We start from the raw sequence: 12,520 nt of genomic DNA, 5'->3' as shown, positions 1-12,520 counted from the left end.
ACCAGGAATCTGTTGGAATAATCTAGAAGACCGGCTCTGCAGAACGAAGAGATTGTCTCTTCTAGTATGCTAAGCTCCTTGATGAAGCCTCTTCTTCTAGAAGACATTTGTCATGCGGGCAAATGGTCGGATTTCTAGATCATTCTTGCAGATTCCCACCACCAGGAATCTGTTGGAATAATCTAGAAGACCGGCTCTGCAGAACGAAGAGATTGTCTCTTCTAGTATGCTATGCTCCTTGATGAAGCCTCTTCTTCTAGAAGACATTTGTCTTGTGGGCAAATGGTCGGATTTCTAGATCATTCTTGCAGATTCTCACCACCAGGAATCTGTTGGAATAATCTAGAAGACCGGCTCTGCAGAACGAAGAGATTGTCTCTTCTAGTATGCTATGCTCCTTGATGAAGCCTCTTCTTCTAGAAAACATTTGAAATGCGGGTAAATGGTCGGATTTCTAGATCATTCTTGCAGATTCCCACCACCAGGAATCTGTTGGAATAATCTAGAAGACTGGCTCTGCAGAACGAAGAGATTGTCTCTTCTAGTATGCTATGCTCCTTGATGAAGCCTATTCTTCTAGAAGACATTTGTCATGCGGGCAAATGGTCAGATTTCTAGATTATTCTTGCAGATTCCACCACCAGGAATCTGTTGGAATAATCTAGAAGACCGGCTCTGCAGAACGAAGAGATTGTCTCTTCTAGTATGCTATGCTCCTTGATGAAGCCTCTTCTTCTAGAAGACATTTGTCATGCGGGCAAATGGTCGGATTTCTAGATCATTCTTGCAGATTCCCACCACCAGGAATCTGTTGGAATAATCTAGAAGACCAGCTCTGCAGAACGAAGAGATTGTCTCTTCTAGTATGCTATGCTCCTTGATGAAGCCTCTTCTTCTAGAAGACATTTGTCATGCGGGCAAATGGTCGGATTTCTAGATCATTCTTGCAGATTCCCACCACCAGGAATCTGTTGGAATAATCTAGAAGACTGGCTCTGCAGAACGAAGAGATTGTCTCTTCTAGTATGCTATGCTCCTTGATGAAGGCTCTTCTTCTAGAAGACATTTGTCATGCGGGCAAATGGTCGGATTTCTAGATCATTCTTGCAGATTCCCACCACCAGGAATCTGTTGGAATAATCTAGAAGACCGGCTCTGCAGAATGAAGAGATTGTCTCTTCTAGTATGCTATGCTCCTTGATGAAGGCTCTTCTTCTAGAAGACATTTGTCATGCGGGCAAATGGTCGGATTTCTAGATCATTCTTGCAGATTCTCACCACCAGGAATCTGTTGGAATAATCTAGAAGACCAGCTCTGCAGAACGAAGAGATTGTCTCTTCTAGTATGCTATGCTCCTTGATGAAGGCTCTTCTTCTAGAAGACATTTGTCATGCTGGGCAAATGGTCAGATTTCTAGATCATTCTTGCAGATTCCATCCCCAGGAATCTGTTGGAATAATCTAGAAGACCGGCTCTGCAGAACGAAGAGATTGTCTCTTCTAGTATGCTATGCTCCTTGATGAAGGCTCTTCTTCTAGAAGACATTTGTCATGCAGGCAAATGGTCAGGATTTCTAGATCATTCTTGCAGATTCCCACCTTCCAGGAATCTGTTGGAATAATCTAGAAGACTGGCTCACCAGAACTGTTGGAATAAGATTGTCTCTTCAGTATGCTATGCTCCTTGATGAAGCTCCTATTCTTCTAGAAGACATTTGTCATGTAGGCATTTCTAGATGTATTCTTGCAAATGATCAGATTTCTAGATTATTCTTGCAGATTCCCACCACCAGGAATCTGTTGGAATTATCTAGAAGACTGGCTCTGCAGAATGAAGAGATTGTCTCTTCTAGTATGAAGGGAAGGTTGTCTCTTCTAGATTATGCTATGCTCTCTTGATGAAGGCTCTTCTTCTAGTAGCTATGCTCCTTGATGAAGAAGAAGACATTTGTCATGTGGGCAAATGGTCGGATTTCTAGATCATTCTTGCAGATTCCCCCACCAGGAATCTGTTGGAATAATCTAGAAGACCGGCTCTGCAGAACGGAGACATTGTCTCTTCTAGTATGCTATGCTCCTTGATGAAGGCTCTTCTTCTAGAAGACATTTGTCATGCGAGCAAATGGTCAGATTTCTAGATCATTCTTGCAGATTCCCACCACCAGGAATCTGTTGGAATAATCTAGAAGACCGGCTCTGCAGAACAGAAGAGATTGTCTCTTCTAGTATGCTATGCTCCTTGATGAAGCCTCTTCTTCTAGAAAACATTTGTCATGCGGGCAAATGGTCGGATTTCTAGATCATTCTTGCAGATTCCCACCACCAGGAATCTGTTGGAATAATCTAGAAGACCAGCTCTGCAGAACAGAAGAGATTGTCTCTTCTAGTATGCTATGCTCCTTGATGAAAGCCTCTTGTTCTAGAAGACATTTGTCATGCGGGCAAATGGTCGGATTTCTAGATCATTCTTGCAGATTCCCACCACCAGGAATCTGTTGGAATAATCTAGAAGACCGGCTCTGCAGAACGAAGAGATTGTCTCTTCTAGTATGCTATGCTCCTTGATGAAGCCTCTTCTTCTAGAAGACATTTGTCATGCGGGCAAATGGTCGGATTTCTAGATCATTCTTGCAGATTCCCACCACCAGGAATCTGTTGGAATAATCTAGAAGACCAGCTCTGCAGAACAGAAGAGATTGTCTCTTCTAGTATGCTATGCTCCTTGATGAAGCCTATTCTTCTAGAAGACATTTGTCATGCGGGCAAATGGTCGGATTTCTAGATCATTCTTGCAGATTCCACCACCAGGAATCTGTTGGAATAATCTAGAAGACCGGCTCTGCAGAACGAAGAGATTGTCTCTTCTAGTATGCTATGCTCCTTGATGAAGCCTCTTCTTCTAGAAGACATTTGTCATGCGGGCAAATGGTCAGATTTCTAGATCATTCTTGCAGATTCCCACCACCAGGAATCTGTTGGAATAATCTAGAAGACCGGCTCTGCAGAACGAAGAGATTGTCTCTTCTGATTTCTAGTATGCTATGCTGTTTGATGAATGGCTCTGCGAAGAGATTGTTCTTCTATGAAGACTCTTCTTCTAGAAGACATTTGTCATGTGGGCAAATGGTCAGATTTCTAGATCATTCTTGCAGATTCCCACCACCAGGAATCTGTTGGAATAATCTAGAAGACTGGCTCTGCAGAACGAAGAGATTGTCTCTTCTAGTATGAAGCTATGCTTCCATTTGATGATGGTGCCTCTTCTTCTAGAAGACATTTGTCATGCAGAACGAAGAGGGCAATGGCTCTTCTTCTAGAAGACATTTGCGGAAATGGTCGGATTTCTAGATCATTCTTGCAGATTCCCACCACCAGGAATCTGTTGGAATAATCTAGAAGAGCTCTGGCTCTGCAGAACTTGAAGAGATTGTCTCTTCTGGTATGCTATGCTCCTTGATGAAGCCTATTCTTCTAGAAGACATTTCTCATGTATGCTGTAGGGCAAAAATGGTCAGATTTCTAGATCATTCTTGCAGATTCCCACCACCAGGAATCTATTGGAATTATCTAGAAGACTGGCTCTGCAGAACGAAGAGGTTGTCTCGTCTAGTATGCTATGCTCCTTGATGAAGGCACTTCTTCTAGAAGACATTTATCATGCAGGCAAATGGTCGGATTTCTAGATCATTATTGCAGATTCCCACCACCAGGAATCTGTTGGAATAATCTAGAAGACCGGCTCTGCAGAACGAAGACATTGTCTCTTCTAGTATGCTATGCTCCTTGATGAAGCCTATTCTTCTAGAAGACATTTGTCATGCGGGCAAATGGTGAGATTTCTAGATCATTCTTGCAGATTCCCACCACCAGGAATCTCTTGGAATAATCTAGAAGACCAGCTCTGCAGAATGAAGAGATTGTCTCTTCTAGTATGCTATGCTCCTTGATGAAGCCTCTTCTTCTAGAAACATTTGTCATTGTGGGCAAATGGTCGGATTTCTAGATCATTCTTGCAGATTCTCACCACCAGGAATCTGTTGGAATAATCTAGAAGACTGGCTCTGCAGAGTGAAGAGATTGTCTCTTCTAGTATGCTATGCTCCTTGATGAAGCCTCTTCTTCTAGAAGACTTTTGTCATGCAGGGCAAATGGTCAGATTTCTGGATCATTCTTGCAGATTCCCACCACCATGAGATGGAATCTGTTCAGATTATCAGAAGGAATCTGTTGAATAATCTAGAAGACCAGCTCTGCAGAAGAAGAGATTGTCTCTTCTAGTATGCTATGCTCCTTGATGAAGGCTCTTCTTCTAGAAGACATTTGTCATGCGGGCAAATGGTCAGATTTCTAGATCATTCTTGCAGATTCCACCACCAGGAATTTGTTGGAATAATCTAGAAGACCGGCTCTGCAGAACGAAGAGATTGTCTCTTCTAGTATGCTATGCTCCTTGATGAAGGCTCTTCTTCTAGAAAACATTTGTCATGCGGGCAAATGGTCAGATTTCTAGATCATTCTTGCAGATTCCACCACCAGGAATCTGTTGGAATTATCTAGAAGACTGGCATATACTCTGCAGAACAGAAGAGATTGTCTCTTCCAGTATGCTATGCTCCTTGATGAAGCCTATTCTTCTAGAAGACATTTGTCATGCGGGCAAATGGTCAGATTTCTAGATCATTCTTGCAGATTCCCACCACCAGGAATCTCTTGGAGAAAATCTAGAAGACTTTCTCTGCAGAACGAAGAGGATGTCTCTTCTAGTATGCTATGCTCCTTGATGAAGGCTCTTCTTCTAGAAGACATTTGTCATGCGGGCAATTGGTCAGATTTCTAGATCATTCTTGCAGATTCCACCACCAGGAATCTGTTGGAATTATCTAGAAGGCCAGCTCTGCAGAACGAAGAGATTGTCTCTCTCTAGTATGCTATGCTCCTTGATGAAGCCTCTTCTTCTAGAAGACATTTGTCATGCGGGCAAATGGTCGGTTTCTAGATCATTCTTGCAGATTCCCACCACCAGGAATTTGTTGGAATAATCTAGAAGACCGGCTCTGCAGAACGAAGAGATTGTCTCTTCAGTATGCTATGCTCCTTGATGAAGCCTATTCTTCTAGAAGACATTTGTCATGCGGGCAAATGGTCGGATTTCTAGATTATTCTTGCAGATTCACCACCAGGAATCTCTTGGATTTGAAAATCTAGAAGACTTTCTCTGCAGAACAGAAGGATTGTCTCTTCTAGTATGCTATGCTCCTTGATGAAGGCTCTTCTTCTAGAAGACATTTGTCATGCGGGCAATTGGTCAGATTTCTAGATCACTCTTGCAGATTCCCACCACCAGGAGTCTGTTGGGATAATCTAGAAGACCGGCTGTGCAGAACAAAGAGATTGTCTCTTCTAGTATGCTATGCTCCTTGATGAAGCCTCTTCTTCTAGAAGACATTTGTCATGCGGGCAAATGGTAGTCTAGATTTCTAGATCATTCTTGCAGATTCCACTACCAGGAATCTGTATTGGAATTATCTAGAAGACAAATGGTGGCTCTGCAAAAACTGGCTCTACTGCAGAGGTTGTCTCTTCTAGTATGCTATGCTCCTTGATGAAGGCTCTTCTTCTAGAAGACATTTGTCATGCGGGCAAATGGTCAGATTTCTAGATCATTCTTGCAGATTCCGAGGCACCAGGAATCTGTTGGAATAATCTAGAAGACCGGCTCTGCAGAACGAAGAGGCATCCTCTTCTAGTATGCTATGCTCCTTGATGAAGCCTCTTCTTCTAGAAGACATTTGTCATGCGGGCAAATGGTCAGATTTCTAGATTATTCTTGCTGATTCCCACCACCAGGAATCTATTGGAATTATCTAGAAGACCAGCTCTGCAGAACGAAGAGATTGTCTATTCTAGTATGCTATGCTCCTTGATGGAGCCTCTTCGCCTAGAAGACATTTGTCATGCGGGCAAATAGTCAGATTTCTAGATCATTCTTGCAGATTCCCACCACCAGGAATCTGTTGGAATCTAGAATGTTTGCTAGTATGCTATGCTCCTTGATGAAGGCTCTGCAGAGACGAAGAGGTTGTCTCTTCTAGTATGCCATGCTCCTTGATGAAGGCTCCCTTCATGCGGGCAAATGGTCGGATTTCTAGATCATTCTTGCAGATTCCCACCACCAGGAATCTTTTGGAATCTAGAAGACCGGCTCTGCAGAATGAAGAGATTGTCTCTTCTAGTATACTATGCTCCTTGATGAAGGCTCTTCTTCTAGAAGACATTTGTCATGCGGGCAAATGGTCAGATTTCTAGATCATTCTTGCAGATTCCCACCACCAGGAATCTATTGGAATTATCTAGAAGACTGGCTCTGCAGAACGAAGAGATTGTCTCTTCTAGTATGCTATGCTCCTTGATGAAGCCTCTTCTTCTAGAAGACATTTGTCATGCGGGCAAATAGTCGGATTTCTAGATTATTCTTGTGAATCTGTTGGAATTATCTAGAACGATATGCACTTTTTATGTTGCGTTATGGGTTCCCATGTATGAATGACTCCGTTTCTGTCTGTTGACGTTTCACTTGGTAAGACCTGGGTATTGATGTTCTGAAGCCTATTCTTCGATATGCCGATAATTTCTTTCTTGCAGATTTAACTCTTAGGAAGACTTTCTCAACAGGAAACTTAGTAAATTAATTCTTCTCACACTGTCATATCTTATTTCAGGAGGGTGGGTAATGGATTCACTGGGCACAGGTTTTCTTAGGTTTTATTCTTTATAACACTAAATAGTTCACATGGCCAGCCACACTGGACTTAGAAATTTCTCTTGATGTCAGAGAGGAGACATTTGTCAGCGACACAGATCTTACCAGAATCAAAGGGTTCAAGTTAACTCTATCTCAAAATTGATCAGAATGAGCTCTGGACCTATGTTGAATAAAACTCCTGCCTCCTTGAGGATACATACTTTAATCTTAATGGTTCAATTCTTAACTCCCACTTTGGCAAAGGACAAATCAGGTCAATTTGCTGACCTTTTCATATTAAGCTCCTCCTTACTTTCCCATATCTCGACATTGTCTCTTTGTTTAGTCTACAACTCAAAACTCTAATCTTCTTGGTCTCACACTATCAATCACCGCTCTCTCTCTCTCTCTCTCTCTCTCTCTCTCTCTTCTCTCTCTTTGAAACTCACTGCATAACATTTCGTAAGCCACATACCTACATTGACTACAATGTACAAAATTATAAATTCAATCAATTAATGTAAGAGGATTAACCATCTTAATATCATATAAAATCATCTCATTACAAAAATTAACTCTAAGCCAACCAACTAAGGTAAACTCAATAATAATGTAATGCAAAAATTAATAATGTAGTCATGTAAGCAGGTGCATGGAAATATGAATGCCTATAATATACATTCAAAGAAAAACTTTACTATAGTCAATTACTTCAATGTCAATAATTTCCATTAGTAAGCAAATCAAAATGCAAGAAATATTATAATGCATCATAGTTCTAAACACAAAACAAGACAATAATATGCAAGAAATATATATATATATATATATATATATATATATATATATATATATACAATATATATATATATATATATATATATATCAATATATATCAAATACTCAAAATAAATTCAGAAAATTATGGCAAAGTAAATATATCAAATGCCTATTACTCTCTGGTTACCAATCATGATAACTTGGTAAAAATTCACATATTATAAACACTGTAATTGTTATTAAAAGAAATCATAGATTGTAAATAAAAAAATCAATCATCAAAATGTTCAAGTGCAAGTCAATGGTAAACATTATAACTATTTAGGATGGATTCTGTCCATCATGTCCTTGATTATGGTAAGCTTATTCAATATTAATTTCCTGACAATTATAGAGGAAATGAAAGCAAATAGTACCAAAAGAATGACATTTATGAATGACATGATAGGAGAAATCTCGGTCTTATATGTATGAAAGAAAGTATGAACCTCTTCTAGCTTTGTGAATGTCTCCAATTCCAGTTCTGAAAGTTGAAATTCGTTAATAGCTTCAAACTGATGTACACTTTTAGTGAAATTCAAACTGTACGTCGTGAAGACTGTAGGTTTGTAATACAAATTATGTAGAATAACCAATTCACAAGCAGATGAAAATGATTGCACATTAATGAAAACTATTTCTGTTTTGTTTGACTTACAGTCAGTCTTAGCATTCAATCTGTTTGTTGAGAACACAAAAATTTCATCATCAATGATCTGAGCCTTGAAAGTTTCTGTAAACGGTATATATTTACAATGGTTCTTACCATTCTTGTTGTTTACAAGATCATCTAGACAATGAAGAGCACTCAAGGGTTCATAGAAATTCACAATGTTACAAACATATACACTATCATTAAGCACGATACATTCCCTGAACTCATGTTCGGGAATTTCGGTCACTAGGAACGAATCATGCTGTAAGGCAAAGTGTCGAACTGTTCCTTCTAGTACAATGGACTTATTATCTACTACCATTGGGAATGGATAGACTGACATCAATGAGTTGATGTCTTGATTATTGAAAGGGATCACTAGGATTATTTGATTAGCTACTACTTTCACTGTGATCATGCCATAATAGTCCACTATATTTTCTACTAGTGGCTTCAAATGGTTGTTCACAACACACTTCTGAATAATGGCTTCAATTTCACTAGGGGTTATCAGAAAAGGCGACAGCAGGTTTTTACCTGCCATCATGATCGCATTGAGTAATTCCTTGTATTCCAAAAGGAAATTACTTGCTTCTATGAGCAGTTGCTCCATCATTTCTGTTTGATGGATTCTAGCAATTTCTGATGAAACATTATGGAGTGCACTATTCACAAATTCTTTCAGCACTGTGATCATTTCCTGATTTTGATTGACATTTCCTATTACTTTATTATAGACAGTGCCCTGCTCAGAAGCCCAATTTTCAAGTTGAGCCACTCTTTCCTTTAGCTTTTCAACATTACCATCGGTCGCCACTCCAAAGAGATTGTGTAAAGCGACGCCTATAAAGGGTATGAGTGATCGCTTTACTACTTTCCTTGGCATAACACTATCAATGTCACTCTGCAACTTGGAGAGCATGTCGTACAAATTTCTATCTTGGACACTGTGTAATCCTGCCTGGATCTGATTGCTCAGCTGGACTAACTGCTCTCTCTGATCGATAATGGACTCCGTCCGGATCTTAACAATAGCTAGGTCCTGTATCATCTTAACCTTGCCATGTTCCTTGATGATGGCTCCCTTCCTTAGTTGTACGAGTGAGTTCACAATCTGACTCACTGCCAGCCACCAAACAATCCATTTGCTGAAATAATGTTATTAAGCAGTAAAAATCTTATCAATTACATTTGTTTACCATTGCACTTGCTATTACCTTCTTCTCAAATTATACCTTGGGGTCATTGAAGATTCTATTTTATTATCTATCTTATCTTTATTAGACAAATCTGTCAACTGGGTAGACGACCAAGGTTCTGAATGAACTACTTTAATGTGGTTCCAATGTAACAATAGATTCTCTCAAGGTAATCTCATGCATTAACTTGAATTTATTCAACTTTAAAACTTCTAAAACTCTATATGGACCTTTGAATTTTGGTGTGAGACTTTGGTATTAGGTCCTTGAAGAATAGGATTTAATACATATACTTGTTGTCCTACCTTTAACGAGGGTATGATGGACCTTTTATTGTAATACTTACTAGATTTTTATGTAACTCCTTTAACCTAGTCCTGGTAACCTTAACTGTCTCAAACGTACGTCATGTCTTCCAAGCAATATAGTCCTCATAGTTGTATGTACGTCTGGGTGGTGCGGCATCATCCAAAAGTGAATTTGGCATTCTCTTTTGGTAGCCATACAATAGGAAATGAGGAGTTTCTCCTATTGATTCATTAACTGTGTTGTTTAGAGTAAATTGTATGTCTTCGAGAGTCAAGTCCCAGTCTTCAGTGTTTGGTGTTACCAATGTTTTCAGAACATCCTTTATTTTGCGATTTGTTCTTTCTACTGCTCCATTTGAGCTTGGCTTATGTGCTGTTATTTGACATTTCTGTATCTCATAAAAAGTCACACAGTTTCTTTAGAATGTCACTAGTAAATTCAGCAGCATTGTCTGAGAGCAAAACTTGAGGACATGAATGTCTGGTTATGATTCTAGACTTAAAGGCTTCTGCCACCGTCGATGTTTCTCTGTTTCTGGTTGGAACAATTTCTACGTATCTGGTCAAATAGTCAATGAAAACTAAAATCTGTTTATTTCCTCTGATGGTGTTCGGAAATGGACCTAAGAAATCCATTGTGACTACTTGAAAAGGATTTAATTCTGAAGGATACATTTCCAGAGGAGCCTTGACGTTGACATTCCCTTTATGTACATTACATATGGTGCAGTTCTGAACAAATCGACTAGCATCTTCACTACATCGAGGCCAAAAATAGTTTCTAGTGATTGTTCTATATGTTTTCTTAATTCCAGGATGTCCTGATAACTTGTATGAATGGGTTGGTTCTAAGACGTCCTGTATTAGTGTATTAGGAATGTACAAACGTGAACAAGCATTTGGTTCGTCTGAAGTTTTGTACAATAATCCATCTGTCAATTGAAACTGAATTTTCTCACCTTGCAGAGGTTACCAATTACTTCCTTATTCTAGAATCCTTTTGTTGTTCCTGACGAACTTTGTCTAAATCTAGGTCTGTGATTTGACAACTGAAGGCGAAATTATGAGTGGTAATTTGTTTCTCGTTCTCTTCTTGTGATCTAGATAAGGCGTCAGCTAATGTGTTATATCTACCAGGTATGTATCTAAATTCTGGGGCAAATTCTAATACGCTAACGAACCATCTATTGAACTTCATATTACTGGTAAAAGCCCTTTTCTTGAAAAGATCACAAATGGGTTTATGATCTGTAAGAACATTAATTTTATGTCCTAGCAAAATGTGCCTAAATTTCTGTAATCCCCAGACTAAGGCCAAACATTCTCTTTCTGTTGTACTGTAATTTCTTTCAGCTGCATTCAAAACTCTACTGGCATAGTATACAGTCCTCATCCTTGTTTTATCCTTTTTGCATCAAGACGGCACCTAGTTCTGTACTTTGAAGCATCACAGGCTAAGTAGAATTCCTTCTCAAAGTCTGGATAAACTAGGATAGGATCTGTTATCAACATATCCTTTAGTGTTTTGAATGCTGTTTCCTGTTCATCTTTCCACTCATAGTTAGCATCTTTCCTAGTTAACTCAGTTAATGGTTTTGCTATTGTAGCAAATCCCTTTATGAAAGGTCGATAATACCCTACCATACCTAGGAATCTTCTTAGTGCCTTCAAATTTCTTGGGGCTGGATAGTCCACAATAGCCTTAATCTTTCCTTCTTGCATTTTCAAACCATGTTCACTGATAACATGTCCTAGATATTCTAGAGATTTCTTCATGAACTGACATTTCTTAATTTTTACCTTTAATCCGGCCTTTCTGAGCCTATCTAATACTAATTCTATTGTCTTGAAATGACTCTCTACATCCTTACTAGCAATTATTACATCGTCAAGATAAACCGATACGTCTTCAACATCTCCCAAGATTTGCAGCATTAAACGTACAAACGTTAAAGGAGCCGAAGTAAGACCAAACGGCATTACCTCGAATTGCAAATGTTCTTTGTGAGTACTGAATGCCGTGAGATGCTTGGATTCTTCATCGAGAGGAACTTGCCAATATCCACTTAGTAGATCGAGGCTAGAAAATACCTTGGCACCTAATTGAGCTAACATGTCATTAATGACTGGCATTGGTATTCGATCAGGGACGGTGTGGGAATTCAATTTCCTGTAATCTATTACCATTCTCCAACTACCGTCTTTCTTTGGAACTAGCAGTAAAGGTGAATTATAAGGTGACTTAGAAGGAATTACGACTCCATCTTCCTTCATCTCCTCAACCATCTCGTCTACGATGGGTCTTTGACTTATTGGGAGTTTGTAGTTAGGTATATAAAAGGGTCTAGCACCATCTTCTATGACTATTTTGTGCTGCAGGACATCTGTCCTTCCTAACTTATCTCCTGTTACCGCTACAACATTCCGATATTTCTCTAATATCTGTATTAACCTGTCCCTACAATGAGGAAAATCTGTATTATTTACTTCCCCTTCTAATTTAACTCTTGTGTCAGCTACAGAGACAAATGCTTTTTCACTTATGGTTAGTAAAGGGTTAGTAATCACAATTCCCTTACAGAATTCTATGCCGGCATGCAATTCTAGTCTCTTGTCAGAATAATTATACACATAAGTCGTACAATTTCCACCATTAAGTCTTACTAGGGAATTGTCCATTTTCACAAAGTCTGGTAAGTCTTCATTAACTAATAACACATCTGTATCACCTAGGTTTTTATCTGTTACAATTCTAAGACAAACCTTTGTCAGACCTTGTGGATGAAGCATAACACTA

The sequence above is a fragment of the Macrobrachium rosenbergii genome, chromosome 52 (assembly GCF_040412425.1).
Source record: "Macrobrachium rosenbergii isolate ZJJX-2024 chromosome 52, ASM4041242v1, whole genome shotgun sequence".
NCBI classification, from domain to species: Eukaryota; Metazoa; Arthropoda; class Malacostraca; order Decapoda; family Palaemonidae; genus Macrobrachium; species Macrobrachium rosenbergii.
This window is presented reverse-complemented; position numbering follows the sequence as displayed.